Source organism: Ranitomeya imitator, chromosome 6 (genome assembly GCF_032444005.1).
Source record: "Ranitomeya imitator isolate aRanImi1 chromosome 6, aRanImi1.pri, whole genome shotgun sequence".
Lineage (NCBI taxonomy): Eukaryota > Metazoa > Chordata > Amphibia > Anura > Dendrobatidae > Ranitomeya > Ranitomeya imitator.
Genome location: NC_091287.1, coordinates 66712973 through 66727654, shown reverse-complemented (window position 1 = coordinate 66727654; position 14682 = coordinate 66712973).

Below are 14682 nucleotides of genomic sequence, written 5' to 3'. Positions count from 1 at the left end.
TGTCTTACCTTCCTTTTGTCCAGCACCAGCGCATCGTGTGGAAAAAGCTCTCCATACGTTGGATCTAGTGAGAGCTCTGAGGAGATACGTTTCGAGGACTGCATCTTTTCGTCAGACAGATGTTCTGTTCGTTCTTCCTCAGGGTCGTAGGAAGGGACTCGCAGCCTCAAAATCTACCTTAGCCAGATGGATATGATCAACTATTCAGGAAACCTACAATATCAAGGGTACGGTCGTCCCGGCTGGGATCAAGGCGCACTCCACTTGAGCAGTGGGGGCTTCCTGGGCGTTTTGGCACCAGGCCTCAGCAGAACAGGTTTGCAAGGCCGCAACCTGGTCCAGTCTGCACACCTTTGCCAAGCACTATAACATCCATACTCCGGCCTTTGCAGATGCAAGTCTGGGTAGAAGGATTCTTCAGGCAGCGGTAGCACACCTATAGGCGGTAAGTGCCTAAGGGCTTATTCAGCTGGGTTTTCTTCCCACCCTGGGACTGCTTTGGGACATCCCACAGTCCTGTGTCCCCCAATGAGACAAAGGAGAAACATGGATTTTTGTGTTACTCACTGTAAAATCCTTTTCTCCGAGTCTTTCATTGGGGGTCACAGCTCCCGACCCTTATTTTTATTGATTATCCCTTTTCAGCCGGTGGAGTCATTCTAGACATGTTGTCTCTATATTAATGCTGTTTTACTTTCTCTCCTACTGCTTTTGCACCAAACTGGAGCTGTCTCAGCCAGTGTCAGGATGTATATGTCGGAGGAGGAGCTAATTTTTTTTTATCTACCTAGTATCAGCCTCCTGGCGGCAGAAGCATACACCCACAGTCCTGTGTCCCCCAATGAACGACTCGGAGAAAAGGATTTTACGGTGAGTAACACAAAAATCCATGTTTCACCCACTCCTGGTTTTGGCTTTGACTTGTTTTGTCAGCACTTTCTACAATTGTATTATCTGGAAAAGGTCACATTCCCATCATCAGTATTTGGTCAGTATTTTATTTACATCAGTATTTGTAAGCCAAAACCAGGAGTGGGTGAAAAATGCAGAAGTAGTGCACAAGTTTCTATTATACTTTTCTTCTGATTGTTTCACTCCTGGTTTTGGCTTACAAATACTGAAGGTGGGAATGTGACGTTTTCCAGATAATACAATTATGGAAAGTGCTGGAAAAACATGTCTGATCCATTGAGGTCGCATCTCCACATAAGTTACAGAACTTTAATGTTTGCTGCTAACATTTTAGTGCAATAATATCAAAGGACCTTCAGCAGGCTTGTGGAGTCCATGCACTGGCAGATCAGAGCTAGTGATGAGCGAGTGTGCTCGTTACTCGGGTTTTCGGAGCATGCTCGGATGTTCTCCGAGAATTTTGGGAGTGCTCGTAAATTATGTTTGAGTCCCCGCAGCTGCATGATTTGCAGCTGCTGTACAGCCTGAATATATGTGGGAATTCCCTAACAAATAGGCAATCCCCGCATGTGATCAGGATGTCTAGCAACCGCAAATCATGCAGCTGCGGGGTGTTCTCCGAGTATCTTGGGCATGCTTGTGATTATGTTTGTGTCCTCGCAGCTGCCAGATTTGTGGCTGTTAGACAGCCTGAGTACATGTATGGGATTGCCTGTTTGTTAGGGAATTCTGAAATATATATTCAGGGTGTCTAGCAACCGCAAATCATGCAGCTGTGGGGACACAGACATTAATCTATGAGCACGCCCAAGATACTCGGAGAACACCCGAGCATGCTCCGAAATCTTGAGTAACGAGCACACTCGCTCATCACTAATCAGAACTGGTTTGGTGGCACGGAGAGGAGCTGTACAATATTAACCAGTGTCATGGCAGATCAGTATTAACACTGCGGAACCTACTGCACCCTCCTTCTTTGTCATAAAGTTATTCCTATCTTAGACTTTCATTCCTGAGACAGGAATTCTCCTGCTTCTAGGTCCCAAGAGGCAGGGGTACAAGAACGACTGAGCACCGATGTGCTATGTTGTTTCCGCCATTTTTATATAAATGTGTGGCAGTTCCAGAAAAAAAGTGTAGAACAGCGAGCTAGGCTCAGAGTTGACAACTATTCTGAAATTCTTGGACGGTCCACAAAAAATAGGTCACCTTTTTTCCCTGTCCATAAAAAAAAAATAACTGCATTCATGATTTTTGGAAGCTGGACAATCTCATCCAGATTATTTTAGTTGTAATTATCCTTTTACAGTGAATGAAGCTGATGTTATCAAATCAGAATTATTGGCATGATTTTTTTTTCTCAAGCTGTCCAGTTAAACTAATAAATTCTGCAACCATGGCTACTCTTACGCTCTACACCGAGTAAATATCGTCGGGGACTTGTAAATTGCCTTTTTGCATGTGTTGTCAGAAACAAAACCGCATCGTTGAATGGAGAAAAGAAAAACATCAGAGACGATCAATTAAAAAAAACAACCTAAAAACTAGAGAAAAACTTTTGGAAAAAAAGCAGCAGTCGAAAACAATAAAGCAAGTGCTCAGGACATAATCAAAAATACACAAAAAAATAGGACAAAAAATGCCCACGTGTCTTCCTCTTGGAAAAGTTGTCAGGTTCGCTCGGGTGTAAAAGACGTGTGCACATAGCCTTATACTCATGGTAGGGCCTTGTGTACCTAGAAGGAGCCTAGATGTGTATGTATATGATTCAGTTGTCACTTGAGTTTTAGGACCTGAGCAAACACAAAATGATTGATGATTGATTGATTGAAGGAATAGACCAGGAGTGACCGCTTAGACTGTCCTGGATCTGTGATTCTATCTGACTTGAGTTATGTGCACTTATGAAATATGTAATGATCTACATAAAAGCGAATGCTGCCAGCAAATCAGAATGTGTTTACGAGGTCACCGACATCTGAAGGGAAAATGAAATCAGGTGATCATTTCTCCTAAATCATGCGGCAGTCGTGTTAGTAATTTCTTTATCATTTATCGCCATCTAGTGGCCAATGTGGTAATTTGACTTGGGACAGAAAAAGAAAATCTATTGACAAGTTATTTTCTGGTTTTCATGTTATATACACTAGAATACGATTAGCAAAGGTCCATTTTAGTAGGAAGTGTGACATATGTCTCAAGATGTTGTAAGCATACATCTCAACCATGTCAGATCCAGCGGGATAGTCCTAAAGTGACTGGAGCAAGGATGTGAAAAAACACACAGGTAGTTGGTGTGTTTTTTTTTTGTTTTGAAGAGACTACAGGGACTTCATTCTGTCACTGTTGCAATGTTAGAAAGACTGATTCTAGCTTTTCTGTTTCTTGAAGTCAAAATTGAAATAGAGCCCTTCCCCCAGCGCAATATTAACCTGCAGTGAACAAACACAATTCTATCATTCATTGTATGGTAAAAGTTAACTGTGAACATGATTCACCAGGTGTGATTACAGCAGTACAAAACTTTCATATATTTTTTTTCTTTTTTAAATATTTGGATTGTGATGCCACCATGACCAGAACCACCATCAGTACATGAATACATCCCCAGAACCACCATCAGTACATGAATACAAACATAAAGGGGTTGTCTCCTTTCAGAAAATACCCATCAACGAGCACAGTTTGCTAAAAAAATAAATCACCAGACCGCACTTTACTCATCATCGGGTCCATTGGTTAGTTTCTGCCACTGAATTGGTGTCTAGAATTGGCTAAAGTGCTGACAATGCAGCTGCTGATCAGTGAACTTTGCAGCTTTGCCAGTGCAGATGGAACACTCCGACAGCTCAACAGCCAGTGTCTCTGACCGGAGTGTCGTCAATGCTGCAGCCAATTCCAAACACCCCGAGCAGCACTGGAGACTCAGTCATGGATCCAGGCATGGTGAGTAAAGCGTAATTTGTTATATATATTAATAATAATTTTATTTATATAGCGCCAACGTATTCCGCAGCACTTTACAAATTATAGAGGGGATTTGTACAGACAATAGACATTACAGCACAACAGAAATCACAGTTCAAAATAGATACCAATTGGACTGGGGCCCTGCTCGCAAGCTTACAAACTATGAGGAAAAAAGGGAAACACGAGGTGGATGGTAACAACTGCTTTCGTCGTTAGTACCAGCCATACTGTAAGGATCGGGTGTTCATGTAAAGCTGCATGAACCAGTTAATAGCCCAAGTATATAACAGTACAGACACAGAGGGCTATTAACTGCATGAAAGGTATGAGAACATGATGTGAGGAACCTGACTAAGGTTTAAGGTTTTGTTTGTTTTTTAATGGGCCACACAGGGATAGTTAGGTTAATGCGTTGAGGCGGTAGGCCAGTCTGAACAAATGCATTTTTAGGGCACGCTTAAAACTGTGGGGATTAATCTTATTAACCTGGATAGTGCATTCCAAAGAATTGGCGAAGCACGTGAAAAGTCTTGGAGACGGGAGTGGGAGGTTCTGATTATTGAGGATACTAACTTCAGGTCGTTAGCAGAATGGAGAACACGGGTAGGGTGGTAGACTGAGACCAGAGAGGAGTTGTAGGGTGGTGCTGAGCCATGGAGAGCTTTATGGATGAGGGTAATAGTTTTGTACTGGATTCTGGAGTGGATGGGTAACCAGTGTAATGACTGGCACAAGGTAGAGGCATTGGTGTAACAGTTGGTGAGGAATATGATCCTGGCAGCAGCATTCAGGACAGATTGGAGCGGGGAGAGTTTGGTAAGAGGGAGGCCAATTAAGAGAGAGTTACAATAGTCGAGAATGAATGAAACAGTGAGAATTTTTGCAGTGTCGAAAGCAAGAAAAGGGCGAATTCTAGAAATGTTTTTGAGATGCAGATAAGAAGAGCGAGCCAATGATCGGATGTGGGGGGGTTAAGGAAAGCTCAGAATCAAGGATGACCCCAAGGCAGCGGGCATGTTGCTTGGGAGTAATGGTGGAACCACACACGGAGATGGCAATGTCAGACAAAGGTAGGTTAGTAGAGGGAGAGAGCACGAGTAGTTCAGTTTTTGACAGGTTCAGTTTCAGATAGAGGGAGGACATGATGTTAGAAAACACCAGTGATTGTCTTACCGCTGTCTCTAAGGGTACCGTCACACACTGCCATTTCGATCGCTACGACGGTACGATTCGTGACGTTCCAGCGATATCGTTACGATATCGCTGTGTCTGACACGCAGCAGCGATCAGGGATCCTGCTGAGAATCGTACGTCGTAGCAGATCGTTTAGAACTTTCTTTCGTCGCTGGATCTCCCGCTGTCATCGCTAGATCGGTGTGTGTGACACCGATCTAGCGATGCGATCTAGCGATGCGTTCGCTTGTAACCAGGGTAAACATCGGGTTACTAAGCGCAGGGCCACGCTTAGTAACCCGATGTTTACCCTGGTTACAAGCGTAAAACTAAAAAAAAACAAACAGCACATACTTACATTCTGGTGTCCGTCAGGTCCCTTGCCGTCTGCTTCCCGCACTGTGACTGCCGGCCGTAAAGTGAAAGCAGAGCACAGCGGTGACGTGCTTTCACTTTCACTTTACGGCCGGCAGTCACAGTGCGGGAAGCAGACGGCAAGGGACGTGACGGACACCAGATGTAAGTATGTGCTGTTTGTTTTTTTTTAGTTTTACGCTTGTAACCAGGGTAAACATCGGGTTACTAAGCGCGGCCCTGCGCTTAGTTACCCGATGTTTACCCTGGTTACCCAGGGACCTCGGCATCGTTGGTCGCTGGAGAGCTGTCTGTGTGACAGCTCCCCAGCGACCACACTACGATTTACCTATGATCACGGCCAGGTCGTGATCGTAGGTAAATCGTATAGTGTGACGGTACCCTAAGAAGGCAGGTGTGATATCAGGAGAATTGTATAATTGGGTGTCATCAGCATAGAGATGGTACTGGAAACCAAATCTGCTGATTGTTTGTCCAATAGGGGCAGTATACAAAGAGAAGAGGAGGGGGCCTAGGACTGATCCTTGAGGAACCCCAACAGTAAGGGGAAGGTGAGAGGAGGAGGAACCAGCAAAAGATACAGTGAAGGATCGGTCAGAGAGATAGGAGGAGAACCAGAAGAGAACGGTGTCCTTGAGGCCGATGGAGCAGAGCATAGTGAGGAGGAGCTGATGATCCACAGTATTGAATGCTGCGGAGAGATCCAAGAGAATTAGCATGGAGTACTGACCATTAGATTTAGCTGTTAGTAGATCATTAGAGACTTTAGTGAGGGCAGTTTCAGTAGAGTGTAAAGAGCGGAAACCAGATTGAAGAGGGTCGAGAAGAGAGTTATCTGAGAGATAGCGGATAAGATGGGAGTGGACCAGGTGTTTGAGGAGTTTAGAGATGAAGTGAAGATTAGAGACATGTCTATAATTATCGGCACAGTTTTGGTTGAGGGATGGTTTTTTAAGTAATGGGTGTATGATGGCATGCTTAAATGAGGAGGGAAAAATACCGGAAGAGAGAGGTTGAATATTTTTGTTAGGTGAGATGTGACAGCCGGGGAAAGGGACTGGAGGAGATGTGACGGAATAGGGTCACTGGTGCAAGTGGTCGGGTGAGAAGATGAAAGGAGCCTGATTACTTCTTCTTCTGTAACTGGTTCAAAGTCAGAGAGTGAACTGGATGCAGTTGGGGAGGGAGGACAGTGCATGGTATGAAGGGATTGGGAGATAATTTCTTGTCAAATGTGGCCAATTTTTTCTTTGAAGTAATTGGCCAGATAGTCAGCACAGAGATCCGTAGTTGGGGCCTGCACACTTGGGTTGAGTAGGGAATGGAAAGTGTCAAAGAGACGTTTAGGGTTATTTGACAGTGAGGTGATGAGGGTGTTGAAATAGGTTTGGTTGGAGAGGTGAAGGGCAGAGTTGTATGTTTTAAACATACTTATAATGGATGAAATCTTCGGGTAGATTAGATTTTCTCCACAGACGTTCGGCGCACCTGGAGCACCGTTGTAGGAAACGTGTTTGCAGCATGTGCCATGGTTGTCGCCGTCTGTGCTGAGTTGTTCTATGTATAGGAGGTGCAGCTTCATCCAGGGCACTTTGCAGGGTTTCATTGCAATGCTTCAGAGCAGAATCAGGACATGAGATGGAGGAAATAGGGGCCAAAGAGGACTGCAAGCTCTGCATAAGTTTCTGGGTGTTAATGGCCTGGATGTTTCTATAAGTGTGGAAAGTGGGGGTGACCTAGGTGGGCTGGCAGTTCTTGATAGAGAATGAAAGAAGGTTGTGGTCAGAGAGCGGGAGAGGGGAGTTTGTGAAATCGTCCACTGAGCAAAGCCGGGAGAAGACCAAGTCGAGGGAGTGTCCGTCTTCATGCGCTGGAGAGTTACTATGCTGGGAGAGGCCAAAAGAGGAGGTTAGAGATAAAAGGTGAGAAGCAGATGGGGAGAGGGGAAAAGCAATGGGGATGTTGAAGTCACCCAAGATGAGGGTGGGGATGTCACAGGAGAGAAAGTGTGAAAGCCAGGTGGCAAAGTGATGCAGGAAATGATGAGAGTGGCTGGGAGGACGATACACCACCGCCACTCGCATGGAGAAGGGGATGTAGAGTCTGACAGCATGAATTTCAAAGGAAGGGAAGACAAGTGAGGGTAACTTGGGGGATAACCTGAAAGGTACATTTGTGTGATAGGAGCAGACCAACGCCTCCACCTGCTCTGTGGTCCGATCTTGGGGTATGAGAAAAGTGTAGTCCACCATATGAGAGAGCAGCAGCAGCAGTAGCAGTGTTGGATCCAGGTTTCAGTAAGAGCCAGGAGGTTAAGAGAATCAGAAAGGAAGAAGTCATGGATGAAAGGGAGTTTATTACACACAGAGTGAGAATTCCAAAGGGCACAATTGAAAGAGGCAGAAGGCATGCATGGAATATTTATAAGGTTAGAGGGGTTTCTGAGTGTAACAGTTGGGAGGTTTGACTGGCTATAACATGGGGGGGCTGGGGTTGGGAGAGATGTCTCCAGCGACTAGGAGAAGGAGGATAGAAAGAGTGAGCAAATGGTTAAGTGATTTGTGAGAGCGTCTCTTGTGTTGGATGGTGAGACTGAATGGATCTGCACTGTTAAGCAATGTGAACAGAGCGTGAGTGCTATACATAGGAGAGGAAAGGACAGAGGGGCCGATATGGATGGAGTGTAAAGAGTTAATGCAAGGGCGGTGAATGTGAGTGAATGCAGCAGCCAGGATATAGATTATGCAAATGAATATGGTGAACATTTGTTCTGTTCCAAATTAACAGGGAGTTGAAAGATTAAATTGCCTAACTGCCATGGCTTAACTGCCAGTACTTAAAAAAGCTGTACTTCGAATAACTGTACACGAATAATAGTGCACAAATGCACCCCTGCATGTGTGTGTGTGTGTGTGTGTGTGTGTATGTACGTATGTGTGTATATATATATATATATATATATATATATATATATATATATATATATATATATATATATATATATATATATATATATATATATATATATATATATATATTTGAAAAAAGGGGGAACCTCCAGAAAAAAAAGTGATGTTTATTGCCCAAATGGCGTGGCAAAGGCTTGAGAAAGGATTGTATCCGAAACGTCGCCACACTATTTGGGCAATAAACATCACTTTTTTTCTGGAAGTCTGCCTTACTGTTTCCCCCTTTTTGACTACTTTTGTAAGGAGACTTCTGAGACTGTTGGCTGGGGATGCGTGCACTTTGTTAAGGTATTTTTTCTAGTGCCGTTCCAAATTTTTTCTCTGTCTCTATATATACACACAAGTGTTTCTCACTAAATTAGAATATCATCAAAAAGATAATTTATTTCAGTTTTTCAATACAAAAAGTGAAACTCTACAAAGTGATCAATTTCAAGTGTTTATTTCTGTTAATGTTGAGAATTATGGCTTACAGCCAATGAAAACCCAATAGCCATTATCTCAGTAAATTAGAATAATTATAAAAAAAACAGCTGCAAAGGCTTCCTAAGAGTTAAAAAGGTCCCTTAGTCTGTTTCAGTAGGCTCCACAATCATGGGGAAGACTGCTGACTTGACAAATGTCCAGAAGGCAGTCATTAACACACTCCACAAGGAGGGTAAGCCACAAAAGGTCGTTGCTAAAGGAGCTGCCTGTTCTAAAAAAGTGCTGTATCCAAGCATCTAAGCATATTAATGGAAAGTTGAGTGGAAGGAAAAAGTCTGGTAGAAAAAGGTGCACAGCAACGGGGAACAGCTTTGAAAGGATTGTTAAGAAAAGGCCATTCAAAAATTTGGGGGAGATTCATAAGGAGTGAAGTGCTGCTGGAATCATTGCTTCAAGAGCCTCCACACACAGACGTATCCAGGACATGGGCTGCAAGTGTCGCATTCCTTGTATCATGCCACTCATGACCAATAGACAATGTCAGAAGTGTCTTACCTGGGCCAAGGAGAAAAAGAACTGGGCTGCTCCTCAGTGATCCAAGGTGTTTTCAGATTAAATAAATTTTGCATTTCATTTGGAAATCAAGGTCCCAAAGTCTGGAGGAAGAGTGGGGAGGCCACAATCCAAGCTGCTTGATGTCTAGTGTGAAGTTTCTACAATCAGTGATGGTTTGGGGAGCCATGTCATCTGCTGGTGTTGGTCCACTGTATTTTATCAAGACCAAAGTCAGCGCAGCCGTCTACCAGGAAATTTTACAGCACTTCATGCTTCCCTCTGTCAACAAGCTTTTTGGAGATGGAAATTTCATTCTCCAGCAGGACTTGGCACCTGCTCACACTGCCAAAAGTACCAATACCTGGTTAAAAAACAACAGTACCAATGTGCTTGATTGGCCACCAAACTCACCTGACCTTAGCCTCATAGAAAATCTGTGGGGTATTGTCAAGAGGACGATGAGAGACACTAGACCCAACAATGCAAACGAGCTGAAGACTGCTATCAAAGCAACCTGGGCTTCCATAACAACTCAGCAGTGCCACAGGCTGAACGCTTCCTGTTGACCTATTGAAATGTATGTTCAGTAAATGCACTCAATACTTGGTCGGGGCTCCTTTTGCATCAGTTACTGCATCAATGCAGCAATTGATGCAAAAGGAGCCCCAACCAAGTATTGATTGCATTTACTAAACATACATTTCAGTAGGTCAACATTGCGGATTTTAAAATCATTTATCAAGCTGGTGTTATAAAGTATTCTAATTTACTGAGATAATGTCTTTTGGGTTTTCATTGGCTGTGAGAAGCACGTGTGTGTGTGTGTGTGTGTGTGTATATGTATGTATGTATGTGTGTGTGTGTGTATATATATATCTATCTATCGCCCCCAGACACAGGGCTAGGAGTTCTTGGTACCGGGCCTCTCTGGTTCGGTTTTGAGGCTGTCACGGTGGCTAGACCCGGTCCGCGACCCTGCTAAGGGGCGTCCAATAAAGGTGGTACAGTCTATCAGGGATTCGTGACGCCACCTGTGGTGTTCAGTCAGGGTGACCGACGCTGCTGTGGGGTCCGCTGGGGTGATGGAATGGCAGCTGGATGGTATACCTTCCCACAGGTGAAGTATGTCCCCAGGGCTTCCCAGTAAGGTAGATGGTGATGGTGTGAGGTGCAGTCAATAACGAGGACACAGGGTTGCAGTCTCTTTACCTCTTTACTGAAGACTTCAGGATCCTCAATCCAGAGCACGGTTAACAGGGCTTTCTGAGACCGGCCGGTCCGATGGGCACATCCTGAGTTCCCTTTGCAGGTGGAAATCAGTGCCTACCACTAGCGCCTGTGTGTTGTAGTGCTACCCTGCTGAGCATTCGGAATAGTCCTCACAACTTCTGTTCTCGTTCGTTCATTCTTTCTAATTTTTCTAATTCTTTCTCTCTTGTTCCAGATGTTACTAGTTTCTCGTCCCCCAGGTATGTTCTGGCTAGGACGCACCCGTATGACGGGAAGGCTCGAAGCTCTTCCGGGACCCTAGAGACGCCCCTCTCCACGCGTTGCCCCCTATGTCTTCGTAGGAAATTTAAGGTAGACAGCCAACCTATAATTAACTGTCCTGTGGAGTTCAAAGTAAGGCCTAGAGTCAGTTACTCCCGCGGTGTTCCGGCCACCGGCTACGCGCCTCAGTAGGATGTTGCCTCGGTCTCACGGCACGACTCCTACTGGCTCTCCTTTTGTGCTTGATCTCGTTTCTCACTGTTTCACAATATCCTTCACTTCGTGTCACTTTCTTAGGATACCGCCGCAGGGTGTGCAGGCGCGGTTCCGTAACGTTCTGCTCTGTTTGCTAGGCACCTGCCAGGTTCCCACGCCTGACAGGGACCCCCCTGTGTCTTCTCCTTGCAACACCCCCTGCCACGGGATGTTGCCTGAATCCAACCCAGTCAGCCTCTGACTAACTTCCTATCCAACCCCTAGTTTTACCAATAAATAAAGCCTTTTTCTCCCCCTAGTGGCCGGAGTATGAAGTGTAATGTGTGCTGGTGATACCTGGTCAGTAGAATTCCTTCAGTGCCATCAGACGTACCATCACTCCCCTTAGCGGCAGAGTGTCATACTGCAACGACCAGATCTCGGGGGCGCTGTGTATATATATATATATATATATATATATATATATATATATATATATATATATATATATATATATATATGTATATATATTAGTACAGACCAAAAGTTTGGACACACCTACAACTTTCATAGTCATGAAAATACAGAAAAATCTTTAAATGAGAAGGTGTGTCCAAACTTTTGGTCTGTACTGTATGTGTCTCAATGACATATACGCAGCATCATACTGCATACTGCATACGCAGCATCAATAGTAAAAACTTGGTCACACAGGGTTAATAGCTGCGTAACCGGAGTGCGTTGCACCGCACTCCGGTAACGCTGGCATTAAACCTGTGTGAGGGCTGACTGGATGACTGGAAGGGAGTATGGAGCGGGCTCTGACTGCAGGGAGGAAAGAGCGGCCATATTGCCGCCGGACTGTGGCCGTCGCTGATTGGTCGTGGCAATGGTCGTGGGCGTTTTGCCACGACCAATCAGCGACTTGGATTCCATGACAGACAGAGGCCTCGACTAATGACGGAAGTGACAGACGGAAGTGACCCTTGGGCAATTATATAGTAGGATATATATAGAGAGAGAGAGAGAAAACAACCAGCACTCCTAATGTGAACACGTGCAAGCTGCATCATATAGATAAAGAAGAACACAGCAGCAGCACATGTACATGAATCTAGGCCATGTGAAAACACAGACAAATATTCAATATGAATTATACTTCTCAAAATATTTTTCATAAAAAAATGTAAAAAAAAATGTTTTTCATAAAACTTACAGTTATAGATAAATTGAAGATTCTTAGCGCATAAATTGGCCTACAACTCTGGACAAAACATGTCACTTCGGGCTAAACCTACAATTTATGGGCAGGTAGAGTAGATTACCACCACCTGCAAGGTCAATGGGAGGAGTTTAAGTTTTATGAAAAAAAAAATTTAAAATTTTTTTTATAAAAAATATTTTTGAGAAGTATAATTCATATTGAATATTTGTCTGTGTTTTCACATGGCCTAGATTCATGTACATGTGCTGCTGTGTTCTTCTTTATCTATATGATGCAACTTGCAGCTTGCACGTGTTTACATTAGGAGTGCTGGTTGTTTGTTTTTTTTCTCTATTTGATGTATGGATGCGGCTGCATCCCCACTGATCGTGCACTCCTCCCATTGACCTTGCAGGTGGTGGTAATCTACTCTACCTGCCCATAAATTGTAGGTTTAGCCCGAAGTGACATGTTTTGTCCAGAGTTGTAGGCTGGTGGCCCAAAAGTGGCATGAATGGTAGTGTAGGACCCATCAGAGGGAGATCACCTTGCCGTGGTTGATGGGCACACATGAATTGGCCAATTTATGCGCTAAGAATCTTCATTTTATCTATAACTGTAAGTTTTATGAAAAAAAATTTAAAAATTTTTTTTATGAAAAATATTTTTGAGAAGTATAATTCATATTGAATATTTGTGTTTTCACATGGCCTAGATTCATGTACATGTGCTGCTGTGTTCTTGTATATATATATATATATTTATACACTAGATGGTGGCCCGATTCTAACGCATCGGGTATTCTAGAATATGCATGTCCACGTACTATATTGCCCAGCGACGTAGTAGATTGCCCAGCCACATAGTATATTGCACAGTCACGTAGTATATTGCCCAGCGACGTAGTATATTGCCCAGTCACGTAGTATATTGCCCAGCCACAAAGTATATAGCAGAGCCACGTAGTATATTACCCAGTCACGTAGTATATTGCCCAGCGACGTAGTATATTGCCCAGTCACGTAGTATATTGCCCAGCCATGTAGTATATTGTCCAGCCACGTAGTATATTGTCCAGCCACGTAGTATATTGCCCAGTCACGTAGTACATTGCCCAGCGACGTAGTATATTGCCCAGTCACGTAGTATATTGCCCAGTCACAAAGTATATAGCAGAGCCATGTAGTATATTGCCCAGTCACGTAGTATATTGCCCAGCCACAAAGTATATAGCAGAGCCACGTAGTATATTGCCCAGTCACGTACTATATTGCCCAGCGACGTAGTATATTGCCCAGCCACATAGTATATTGCCCAGCCACGTAGTATATTGTCCAGCCACATAGTATATTGCCCAGCCACGTAGTATATTGTCCAGCCACATAGTATATTGCCCAGTCACGTAGTATATTGCCCAGCGACGTAGTATATTGTCCAGCCACATAGTATATTGCCCAGCCATGTAGTATATTGTCCAGCCACGTAGTATATTGCCCAGTCACGTAGTATATTGCCCAGCGACGTAGTATATTGTCCAGCCACATAGTATATTGCCCAGTCACGTAGTATATTGCCCAGCCACGTAGTATATTGTCCAGCCACATAGTATATTGCCCAGCCATGTAGTATATTGTCCAGCCACGTAGTATATTGCCCAGCCACGTAGTATAGAGACTTAAAAAACAAATAAACATATACTCACCTTCCGAAGGCCCGTTGAAGTCCTGCTATACTCACCCTCCACCGCCTTTTCCGCTCCTCTGGACACTCCCGGGACCGCTCCATTGCAAGCGCCAGCTTCCGCTCCCAGGGCTGGTGTGAGCAGGACCTATGATGATGTCGCGGTCACATGACCGTGACGTCACGGCAGGTCCTTGTCGCACACCAGCCCTGGGAGCGGAAGCTGCCGCTTGCAATGGCGCGGTCCCGGGAGCGTCCAGAGGAGCGGGAAAGGCGGCAGAGGGTGATTATAGCAGGTTTTTTGTTTTTTTTAATTATTTTTAACATGACATATTTTTACTATTGATGCTGCATAGGCAGCATCAATAGTAAATAGTTGGGGACACACAGGGTTAATAGCAGCGTTAACGGAGTTCGTTACACCGCGGGCAGTTACCGCTGCAATTAACCCTGTGTGAGCGGTGAGTGGAGGGGATTACGGAGCGGGCGCCGGGCAGTGAGTGCAGGGTAGTAGGGGAGGGACTAATCGGACTGTGCCTGTTGCTGATTGGTCGCGGCAGCCATGACAGGCAGCGGCCGAGACCAATCAGCGAACGAATAACTGTGACAGAAGGACAGACAGACGGAAGTGACCCTTAGTATAGGTTTATATATATATAATTCTCTATGTGTAGACATTTATTCTATCTATATTCTAACCTGTCAGTGTGATTTTACTGTACACCGCGCCGA